Raw genomic sequence first — 12,194 nt, 5'->3', positions numbered from 1 at the left:
GTCGTGTCCAGGATTAATCGTTTTTAACTAAGGGAAATTTTAGAGGTTCTGGGCTCCCCTCCCCATCCCCTTGGAAATGTTTGTAATGAAAACTTTAATTTATGTAACCATTGAAAACGAGTTCATGAAACTTCTGTACTATAGCTATCTCAATCCGATTTACCTCAATTTGTACTACAATTTCACATCCTGTATGTTTACTTGGAAAGGTATACATAACAGGTGTCCCACTTCAAATTGTTTCACTGAAAAAACGCTGTAAAAATTACCTGTTTGACCTGTTTGACCTGTTTACCTTTTCAAACAATATTAGGTCCAATTCTGCCCAAAAAATTTTGCGCAGCAATTGAAAGCAGTTTATTCTATATACAGTGTCGGACAATAGAAGAGGACCACAGCTCAATCCAAAACAGAAAATGATAAAACGTTGAGAAAAAAATTTCCATTTAAGTGCATTAAACCATTTACAAATTGTAAATTCCATTCTTCGAAGAAATTAAAATCATCCGTAGTTAAAACAATTGTCCTTTATTTAAAAATGCGTTTTAAGCATACTTACTGACTAAAATAACGCGACATAAAATAGGACCGCTTTAGAATTCATGGTAAAAAAAAGAAAAACAAGAAAATTCATACCGTGATCGATTTGCAGGGTTAGTACTTGGTGGTATAACCCTTATTACGCATCACTTCTCGCACCCGGTTCGGCATCGACTCCACCAGCTTTTGGCACGTTCTCACCGGGATAGCGTACCACACCGCCTGTATTCTCTCCCACAGCTGCTGCTTGTTTTTTGATTTTTCGGTGTACACTAGGGTGGCCCGAAATTGTACTTTGTCTGGAATTTTGGGGGCTCAAGCTTCAAATGATAGCTTAATGTGTAAGAAACAATATTTTATATGCGGCGACTCAGAAAAATGATGTTTAGAGGTCGCACTGGTTCGATTTTTGGAAAAAGGCAATGTTTTCGACATTTTGTCCTAATAACATTTTCAGATCTTGAACAAGTTGCAAACATGAGTGACTAGTATTTTTTAAATTTTCTGTATAATATAAATTTTAAACTAAAAATTGATTGGGGCTGTTTTGGACTCTCAATTTGTATGTATGATTTTTTAAATTACGCAATACTATGAATTTTTGTAAAAAAAATAATTAAAATTAAAAAAAAAATGTCCAAAACAGCCCCAATAAATTTTTAGTTTAAAACTTACATTATAAAGAAAATTTAAAAAATATAAGAGACACATGTTTGATACTTTTTCAAGATCTAAAAATGTTATTAGGATAAAATGTCGAAAAAAAATGGAATTTTTCCATAAATCGAACCAGTGCGACTTCTAAACATCATTTTTCTGAGTCGCTGCCTTACAAAAGTTTGTTTCTTATACCTTTAGCTATCATTTGAAGCTTGAGCCCCCAAAATCCCAGACGTAGTACAATTTTGGGCCACCCTAGTGTACACCTTACGTTTAACTATTTCCCATAGGTTCTCTATGGGATTGAGATCAGGGGACTGTGCTGGCCACTCCATAACGTCTACCTTATTATCCTGGAACCACTTTTTAACCGTTTTAGCGGTATGTTTGGGGTCGTTGTCCTGCTGGAACTGCCACTTTAGGGGCATCTCCCACTCGGCGTGTGGCAGCATTGCTTCCCGAAGTACCGTCAACTGGGGCAACATGCAACAATTTTCAACTTCAATGGCTTCTTAAAAACTTATGTTCACAGTTAATCGTATCCTTTATGCATCAAAAGTTTTAAGGATGCTGGGGCTTCAAATTGGCGTTGTTAAAAAAATTATTGGTTTCCTCAGTTATTTTTAATTTTCAAAAACATGCGATTTTCACACTCCTTAGAAAATGAGGTAACTTGCAACAAACTTTGTTTTTAATGAAAAATCTTATGAAAACGTACGAAAATTTATAGTTTTTAATTTATTTGCGGTGCCTTAAAGACCATTACGCATGACAACACCAATTGCAGTACAGAGTTGTTGGGTGTGTAAAAACAAATTTTCACATTTTTTCTGAAAATAAGGATGCTGCATACATTCAGGGATTAAATAATACTACGAAAAATTCTACAAGCTGAAATCATAAAAATAAATGTTTGGATGAATGGGATTTAAATGTTTCCAAATGCGTGATGCAAGACATTCATATTCCAGCACATGGAAACGAGATTTACAAGGTATTTCTTTGATTTACATTTTGTTGCATTTAACCCCAGACACCTAACTGAATTTTAAAAATATTAATTTAAAAAAATTGGGTGATTGTTCGAAAAATATTTTTACATTGACAATGTTGGTATAACATGAGGAAACCTGTAAAAAGTTTGTAAGTAATTTTATCAATGACTTTTTCTTAGCTTTCTCGAAATTTGAATGAATAACAGTTATTATTAGATTTAGGAGAAAAAAGATGTAGAGTTTAAAAAAAAATCTAATTTTTTGAAGCACAAACGTCATGTATCACGGTGTCTCTGAAGGAACCATTTTATTTATCGAAAATTAGCATCGCTAATTTTGGCACCGTTCGAAAGTTGAGACTTTCCCCTTTCATTTGAGTCCTAATTTTAAATAAAGATTTTTGAACCTTTTTAATGTTTTTTTTTTCAAAGACATAATCATACTAATTACTGTCAAAATTTTATTCATTCCCCCCTTAGAGATTAGCTTAGCTTAGCTTAGCTTGATTGACTACTCACATCCACCTTAAGTCATTGAACTTGAAATGCCGTTAAAAATTCTGAATTATACTTTTAAAATGATATAAAGTTCTTGTTTTCCATAGCTTATTCCATCGTAACAGTAATAAAGCATTTCGAATTCCATAACCGCAGGTGTGGCTCAGTAGAATGAATTCTACATCACCAATGGTTGCTACTCCGTGATTGACCGAGGCCATCAATTTTGCCCAGAGGTCAAAAGAATGTTGTCTGGGATTGACAGCACATTCACAATGAACAAAACTGATGCTCTCTCTTTAAACATCAATAACGGCGCCGGCCACGTCCTAGTAGTCAATAGATAGAGAGGAAAATAAGAGAAAGGGATGATAGACTGTAAATTTATGCTTTAGGACCGAGGTCACCTCTGCATCCTAGCAAAACAATTTTTGTGGGGATGGGGGAAAGGGATATGATTAGGAGACACTTTTGACAAGTGTATAGATCTTAGTAAACCTATTATCCGGTGCTTTCATTGTTCCTTACAAAATGTTTTTTAACTCTACAAAACAAAACGAAAAATCAAGAGTATACATGTATATCAGTTAAAAGAAAAATCATTACACTTATTATTTAACAAGTTTTTCTTTGACTAATATTTGTAGGCTATAATAAACCCAAACTTTTTCTAAGAAACCGTCTATTGATATCAACAAATTCAACAAGATAATTTCATTAAGTTCCTGCTCTATTTCTGTCTTTGGGTTGCTAGTTTCAATACGATAAAGGAGTTTAAAATTCAAAAATAAAAGTAGTTTTACATTCTTTTAAGAGCACATACTTATTTACTGCCGAAAAACTGATTCCATCTATTAAATATAATCACTTTTCAGTTTCCATTATATTTTGTATGTATCAACACAAAATCACGGCAAATACCATCGAAAAGACAACCAGTTTTCCTGATAAATGTGGTTCAAACCGAAAAATATGCTATGCCAATTGCTTTCATAAGCTATTCGAAAATTCAAACAGATACTTACAAACGCCTACATGCTTTGCAATAGCTAGGTAAAAATTGGTTGAAGTTGCACAAAAGGCTTTCCTTAAAGGACACCTGCGTTCAAGTTTTAAAAGACGATTCATTTGCCATGCCTCTTCCCTTACTCAAGAAATTTCTGTTCGTAAAGTTTTCTTCATAAACTCCCATTTAAATCCATAATTTGTACAAAATGAGAAAAGGAAATCGAACTACTTATCTTGAAGTTAAATCTGCATCAGTTTTCCTTCTTCTGTACAGTTCTCCTGGGTCGGCCCGGAAGGCGTAGCGCTAGCACCGGCGTCTGGATTGTTCAACAAAAAAAGCCCAAAACTCACAAATTGTCAACTATCGCGACTTCATTTCAATTTTGCTTGGTTGAGAATTCAAAGGCACTGGACTCAAGTTGAAAACTATCAATTCTTCCACAAACCACAAATGTCGAATTTATTTTCCGGGAGCTAAAATTTGCAACGGAAAAAAACAACACACCCGTCAACGGTCACCGCCTACCTTTTCTTCTATTCATTCCCCCCTTAGAGATTGTTGAAAAAATCGGAATGACAAAATTAGATTTTGATATTTTGCCCGGAATAGTTAAACACCAAAGATGCTCTTTACTGTAGCTTATCCTGATTAAATTTATGTAGAAGATTGGATTTTTAATGCAAATAAACCATCCTTAACATTTAAACTCTCTATAATAAATAATTAAGTTGGTTGAATACTATTTCTGGTCTTGGTACAATCAGTGATGGAAGTTTAATTAGATTTCTCAAATGAAGTAACATCACTCTGTTTGTAACACTTTTCCCCCAATTTGTCTTCCATAAAGTTGTATCCAGGAAAATTTCCAATAGTGACATTTTATTGACATATGGAGTTGGATTAACGCTAAAGATAAGACAAGTGTTTTGACAGTTATTAGTATGATTTTGTCTTTTAAAAACCATTTAAAAGGTTTAAAAATGTTCAAAAAAATAAATTGTTCTAGACTAAGGTTGCCAGATTGTCCGGTTTAATCCGGGTTTGCTAGGATATTTGATACTAAATTTAAGAACAGTCCGGCCCGGCCCGGTTGCCCGGATTTCATTGAAAAATGCCCGGATATTGTCCGGATTTATTCACTTTATTTGGCAAATTAAACAAAATAAAACAACAAACACCTCCAAAACGAAATATTTTAAACAAGTTTCATAAAAATAATCATGAAAGGATTTTTGGAACTCTAAAATACGGTTCAAAATCTATCGATGAGTTTTGATGAAAAAAAAATTTTTTTTTCTTGATTTTTGTTTGTTTGTTTGTTTGTTGTTTGTTTGTCGTTTTTATTTATCATTGCAATTTAAGATACAATCTTATAAATCACTGCAATTGGTTATAACTGGGATTTTTAATGAACAAACTCTCGAACTCAACTAGGTACCTACTTTCATCTTTTCCTAATCTAACCTGGCTAAACACTCTCTCTTAAACATACCAATGTTGATAACCATTTTGATTTCATCAGGTAACTGGTTCCAGTAGACAATGCCTCGTACAAACAGTGTGCCATTGTAGTGAGAAGTAAAGTTTCTTGGAATTACCAACTTTTTTACACGATTACTTCGGAAAGGAATAAGTTTCTGGTAGAGATAATCAGGTTTCGCTGTTGTATATATCTTTTGAATCATTATGTTTGAACGGTGTTTGAAGAATTCGTAAAACGAGCAGCCTATGAAACTCCTATGATGGCGGCTCATCCTAGCGTAACGATCTAGCTTGAAAATCCATCTGATGCAATGATTGATTGCGATACGTAACCGATCCATCGCCATAGCTGACGCATTTAACAAAAACTCAGAACCAAAGGTTAGGTGTGGTAAAATTAAAGTTTTAGCTATTTTTAATTTCAAATGCGGTGGAAGCATGCTTGCCGATAACTTCAAATGGCGTAGGATTGCATAGATTTTGCCACATTGTGCGTTGACTTGGTGGTCCCACTCCAGGTTACTTTGGAAAATTATTCCAAGATTGCATACTTTATCGACATACAAAACATTATCCGATCCTAGAGTAATGACCGGTAGGTCAGAAATCATTCTGTTACGAGCGATGACCATCACGTTAGATTTCGATGCATTGATTGGAAGCATATTTCTATCAGACCAAACTTGTATGCACATCAAATCGTCATTCAGCTGTCGGGCCATTTCTTCAAGTGAGCTGGTACAGGAGCAGAGGTAAAGTTGGACATCATCAGCGAACATGTGTATTTGACAGTGGTTAATAATTTCTGGCAAATCGTTAATAAACAGGCAAAATAGCAAAGGGCCCAAAACTGAACCCTGCGGTACACCCGAAATAACCGGAACAGGATCTGAACAAATTCCATTAATACTCACAACTTGTGTTCTGCCAGACAAATAGGACTGAATCAAATTCACAGCGGTGCCAGAAAAGCTAAATTTCGAAGATAGTTTCCGCAGTAGTTTGACATGTGAAACCCGGTCGAAAGCTTTGGAGAAATCGATCATCATCAGAAATGCAGCACCTTTCTTGTCAACAGTAGCATGGATATCGTCGTGTACTTTTAGTAGTGCTGTAGTCGTACTATGACCGGATCTAAATCCCGATTGATTGCAGTTGAGTAGATTCGTCGCGTTCAAATAATTGTTGATTTGGCGTTTCACAATTTTTTCGAACATCTTCGATAATGTACATAAAATGCTGATTGGACGAAGATTGTTTAAATCCAAACTTTTCCCTTTTTTACGAATAGGAAGTATTTTCGCCATTTTCCAGGCTCTAGGGAATTTTGAAGTTGATATAATTAGGTTGAAGATAAACGTGATCGGATTGATCAATGATGGTAAAATCAACTTCAAAAATCTGATAGGAATGTTGTCTGATCCAACAGCGTTCGATTTTATAGATGAGATAGCAAGAATGACGTCGTTTTCAGATATCGCTGAAAATCTGAAGCCGTATGGATTCACAGGAGGGCAAGCAACATTGTGTTCGTCGGTCGTAAAACTCGTGGCAAAGTGGTTATTGATTTCTTCAGCAGTGTTAGAAAAGACGTTTTCACTTGCGTTGTTAGACGGTCTCACGGCTATGTCTTTCAACCTTTTCCATAACACCCTACTAGAGTCAGCATGTTCAACAGATCGCTGAATAAAGCTAGCTTTTGCTTTATTTATCAAAGTAGTTACGCGATTCCGAAGACGTTTGTATTCTGAATGAGAAAAATCATTTCTACAATTAATCCAGCATCTATACGCCAGATCTCTATCAATCATCGCCCTTAAGATGTCGTTGTTAAACCATTTGTTTCTCACTCTAGGTGTTGAAATACGTATCGGGACGAAGGTTTCGAACAGTTCTAAGATAGTTACATTCAAACAATCAACAGCCATATCAACGTCACCAATTGAATGTAAATTTGACCAATCAATCGAATTAGCTGCATATTCCAGTCTTGGTAAATCAATTCTCGCATAGTTCCTTATTGTAACAGGTTCGATCGAAACACTTTTCGGAATATTCAGCGATGCAAAAATAACGTCATGTCTAGAAAAACCAGGGGCCGACACTTGGTTGAAGTTTTGAACGAACTCCAAATTGTTCGTCATCAGAAGATCGATTAATGAACTCCCTGCTTGATAATGATGAGTAGGATTATCATTAACACAGCTAAATCCAAAATACTCAAGAACGCTACAAAACTGATTCGACACTGCATTATGCTTAGTAGGATCTATGTTAAAGTCACCCAGGATTGCCATGTCGTTATACAGCAAGGATATCTCAGAAAGTTTTTGAAACAATTTTTCAGTACAATTGTTCCTTGGAGGGTTATAGAACAATCCAACTAAGAATTTTCTTGAAAAACATTGCAGTTCAACGAAAATGAACTCAGTAACATCTCCTACAGCAGCATAAATCTCTGATTTATCGATTATTCTGTAGTTGATTCCATGTCTTACAAACACACATAAACCTCCACCCCGGCCGTAGGCTCTATCGTTACGAATTAAATTGAAACCTTCCATTGATAAAACATCATCCGATAGACTTGAGTTTAGCCAGGTTTCCGATAAACAGATAACATCAATTTTACCATTCAGAAAACATTGCTTAAATTCGCTAAACTTGCTGAAATCTCTGGCACAGATACTCTGAATATTCATATGGCAGATATTCACCTTGTCATCCGGTAAAGCAGCATTCATAACGGCGCGAGGAATGCTTGAAAAATCCAAACGTGTACGGGCATTGTTATCAACATTGTTAGCCATTATCGAGCATTCTTACATATAATTTTAAAGAGAGAGTTACCAAGCTAGAAGGAAAGATTAGAGTAGAATAAAAAACAAGATGCACATCTTTCTTAATTATGTAAAACTTCATAATTGAATAATTTGAGTAATGCAAGTGGCCCTATTTTTGACCCAGTATAAGAGAAAAAAAAAATCAGCAGAATAACACAGCAGCAGCAGCGGCAGCAACAGTAGAAACAGCACGCACCAACACCAGCAGTTCCAGCAGGTAATAATCATTGTTCCGTTGCAGCACCAAGTTGTTCAGGGTTAAGAACAGCCTTCGCGACACCATCAGCACTGACCTTGATGAAAACAGTACCAGCCTTGGTAAACACATTGTTAATTTTACCAGCTTTTTTGAGTTTAACAGCCTTCCCTTTGATTTCACGAGCCAGGGGGGTGAGGTTTTCATTGAAGTAAACACGGGTTGCCACTTGGAATCCAAGGTCCGAAAGAGTGAGGTTCCGATTAGAAAGGTAGCGAAAAAAGAAGTCATCCCGTGCAGCACGATAGGCAAATTGAAACAAGATTGGCGGTGAGCTGCCGGCCGATATAGGACTTTTTGCGATGCGTTTTATGTACACAAGCGGTTGCTGTTCACCGTACCCCAGGATGGCAGCAATTTTAACGGTGTATTGGGACAAGTTTTCATTGACGATGAATGGCACTCCAAACAGCAAAAGATCGTTAGCTCTCTCTAGCCGTTCAACTAAATTCTTATTTCGCTCGGTAACAGCTTTCAACTCACCACAATAGTTGGTAATATTATCAATCTTCTTCGCAGTTTCTTGCTGGAAATGTAGCGATTCTTGACGCAGGGAACCAATCTCACCTCGAATTTCGGTCGCACTAGCATCGATTCTGGCATTTGTATCCTCAAAAAGCGATCGCATCTTACTCAGCAGACCATCAAAGGAGTTGACACTATCACTTTCAGCATCGCTCGAACGATCCAGTTCTTGACAGCTTCTTTTTAAGTTGTTGGTTTTATCTTTTGCGGTGAGCTTATTTTTGTTACTCATTGTGAGTAGCGAGAAACCAACAGTATAATCCGCACCGCCGATAATTGATTGGAAGAAGAGTTCACTTTGCTTTGTAGTAAAGAACGATTAACTTCAAACTATTTTTCCACTCGAATAGCTCAATTTTTGTCTCGTACTCCAATTTATACGAATGTAAAGAGTCACTACGAAACTTTTGATACTAAATAACGCTGCAGGATATCAGGGTCAAAAAAAACCAAAACCACTTGCACGTTATTGGCTTCAACTGGATATGTACATCCCTTCAGAAAAAACTGACTTTTGTTGAAGAATTTCTGAGTTTTGACAAAATTTGCCCGGATTTATGGTCGTCCATATGAAATCGAATGCCCGGATTTTGCCAGGTTTTTGTATAAAAGTTGCCCAGATTGTCCGGCCCGGATAAGTGCTGAAAAATTTCTGGCAACCTTATTCTAGACCCCCAAATTTGGGCTCAAATGAAAGAGGGAAGGCCTAATTTTCGAATGGTGCAAAAATAAGCGATGCTTATTTTCTTCAAAAAAAAGTTTTCTCCCAGAGATACCGTGGTATAACTACAAGATAAGTTAAAACTTACATTGTTTGTGAGGAATTTTTTTCAACTATCATAGAAATTTTTCTTTAAAAGCGTAAGTATGAGTATGAATAATGCAAAATTAATTTATTTACCCTCTTTCCGATAATCAATTTTGAGAAAAACAACAAGAATGAAAAAAAAACTGCTGTAGTTGACCAAACACCAATACTGAGTTTCTTTATTGAATTTCTATTCCAAATCTGGGAAAAGATTTGAAACTCGAATTGAAACTTTTCCAGCAGATAGAATCAAAGTCTTATACTATTGACTCTGAGGTGCTTTTTTTTAAATTATCCTCTGCTGGAGTAAATATCCTGAATTCAGCATATCTTTTCCCAATTGAACGTTCATTCTCAAATTATGTTCATCATTAAACATTCTCGAAATTGAATTGCGAATTCCCTCGAATGATTCTTTAAATATAAATATTCCTATTTTTCTAATCTGGTCTTTTTCTAGGTTTTATAATAGAGATTGAATTCATTGAGGTTTTCATGTCTTGTGTTGTTCCTGTAGTTTCACGATTTTTCTGAGTATTGAGAACTCGAGATCATTTTTGAAGGTACAAAACCTTTATACAACTTTTGAATATATGAAATTAAAATAAACATTTTGATAAAGAATTATGCAATTTGCAATTCTTAGTTTGGCTCTGATTATTACTTTTATTGTCAATTTTATAATGGAATTTAATTTAATATATTTATCTTATTAACGACATTTGACCATATTTGTGGCATTTGTGTCTGAATTTGATTTGAAATCATTATTTGAATTAGAAACACTGAATTGGTTCTGGATAAAATCTGATTTATGGTTTTGAATTTTACTCTTAAACTTTCTATCTGTATTTTCGTGGAATTTAAGTTGAATTTTATTGTTGGTTTTTTTTTAAATTTTGGATTATAAGTCAGTAATATTAACATTATATTTCAATTGTCATGAGGAAATATTCATGTTGCTTTCCATGGGGCACTTACTATGGATTCACAATGGTAAAATGAAAAACATTTATTTGTTTATCTTTAAATTGTTCCTAACCAGAATTACCTAACATTAAAAATTATTGTTTGAAGATTTCAGAAACTGCCTTTTACGCAGACGTAATGGTTATTTGAAGGCAATATGTTGAACTCATTTTCAGTTCAACACATTATGTATTCTCTGAGATGGCATATGGAAAAAACCTGATTCATAACTGTAGAATTTTCCTAAGATAGAATATCTTTGGGCAAAATATTATTTCTTGAATCGGTTAAGAACAATAAACAAATTAAGAATCAGTTTTTTATTCTTTCGTGTAAGTTTGTAAGTCCTTCAAATATCAATAATTTGATTCACTCCAATCTGATTCATAATTAACCTTATAAACTCCTTATAACCAAAACTAGTGGTGTTAGACAAAATCAATTCAATTCTATCTATAATTCTTAAAAATGGGCTGTTGAAATTATTGAAAAAATTTCTTCTAAATTGCGAAAATATCTGATCTTTTTTATCTGAATATTTTGCTTTAACTATTGAATACATTTATTAAATTAAATAGCACTTTTAAAAATTCTCAAATAAATTTACCGAATTTTTTAGACAAAAATTTGATTTTTTTTTGAAAATTTGACGTTGTTTTACATTTTTGATATTTTGTGTATAAATCTAAAGTTTTAAATCACTTTTTTTTGTAATTTGAAATCATCTTTTTTAAATCAATCGTGATTTTTTTTAAATTATCTTTGAAATACTTGAAAATAACTCAAAATATCAACTTCAAAGCAAAATTTTTACGCGCGATGTTAACTTAAGAAAGTTATTTTTTGTGCTCTCAGTATATACAACAAAACTTTCAATTCTTCATATTTTCATCAGCTTTGTATTAATAATAAATCAATAAATCTGATTTCCTAACCTGTACCTAGCAAGTTCAAAATTTCAAAGATGAATTGAGATATTATTAAGTTATAATTGAGAACTTGAAAAATAAACTTTTTTGGTATTTTGTTTCAAAATTTGGAAGAATATGAAGTAAAAAAATTAATTTGATCTCTGATTTTGATCACTTGTACCTTTGAAATAAATTTTTTTATCAGGTTTAATTCCATCATCTACTACATCTACTAATTCTCTTGAGTTTAAAATGGATAGTTTTTCCTTATCATGACTTTATATTTCAAACATAGATTAAATATCTTTAGAAATTAAAATTTTTAACGTGGAATTTTCGAAGCACCAAAATCAATTTTTACGACAAATTTTTTTTCGTTTTCTGGTGTTCAGGAAACATTGATTTCGAATTTGTAAACTAGACTGCTTTAAATTTGTTTCCAAGCTAAATGGTAATATTTATCATGATACGGAACATTATTTTCGATAAGTTCGATCAAAATCAGTTTATCATAATTATTAAAGAACTAATTTAATCAAAACTGATGAATTTCAAAGTTTCCATAAACCATGTCATAAAAACTAGAGGAGATCTGAATAATGATTTGAATTAGGGACGCCAAGATCTTCCAAAATCTGTTAGGCACCAAAAATGCTGTTCCCGTTTGTATTCTGCATTTAAACAAAATATTCCACCGGA

The 12,194-nt window shown here is 34.0% G+C and overlaps 1 protein-coding gene across 1 annotated transcript in view; it reads left to right on the top strand.

Moving 5' to 3' along the window:
* LOC129741631 (uncharacterized) overlaps positions 1 to 12,194 on the top strand; it is a 409,801-nt gene that overhangs the window by 251,039 nt on the left and 146,568 nt on the right. The gene's annotated exons all lie outside the window — the stretch shown is intronic.

The sequence above is a fragment of the Uranotaenia lowii genome, chromosome 2, assembly GCF_029784155.1.
Source record: "Uranotaenia lowii strain MFRU-FL chromosome 2, ASM2978415v1, whole genome shotgun sequence".
Classification (NCBI taxonomy): domain Eukaryota; kingdom Metazoa; phylum Arthropoda; class Insecta; order Diptera; family Culicidae; genus Uranotaenia; species Uranotaenia lowii.
This window is presented reverse-complemented; position numbering and strand designations above follow the sequence as displayed.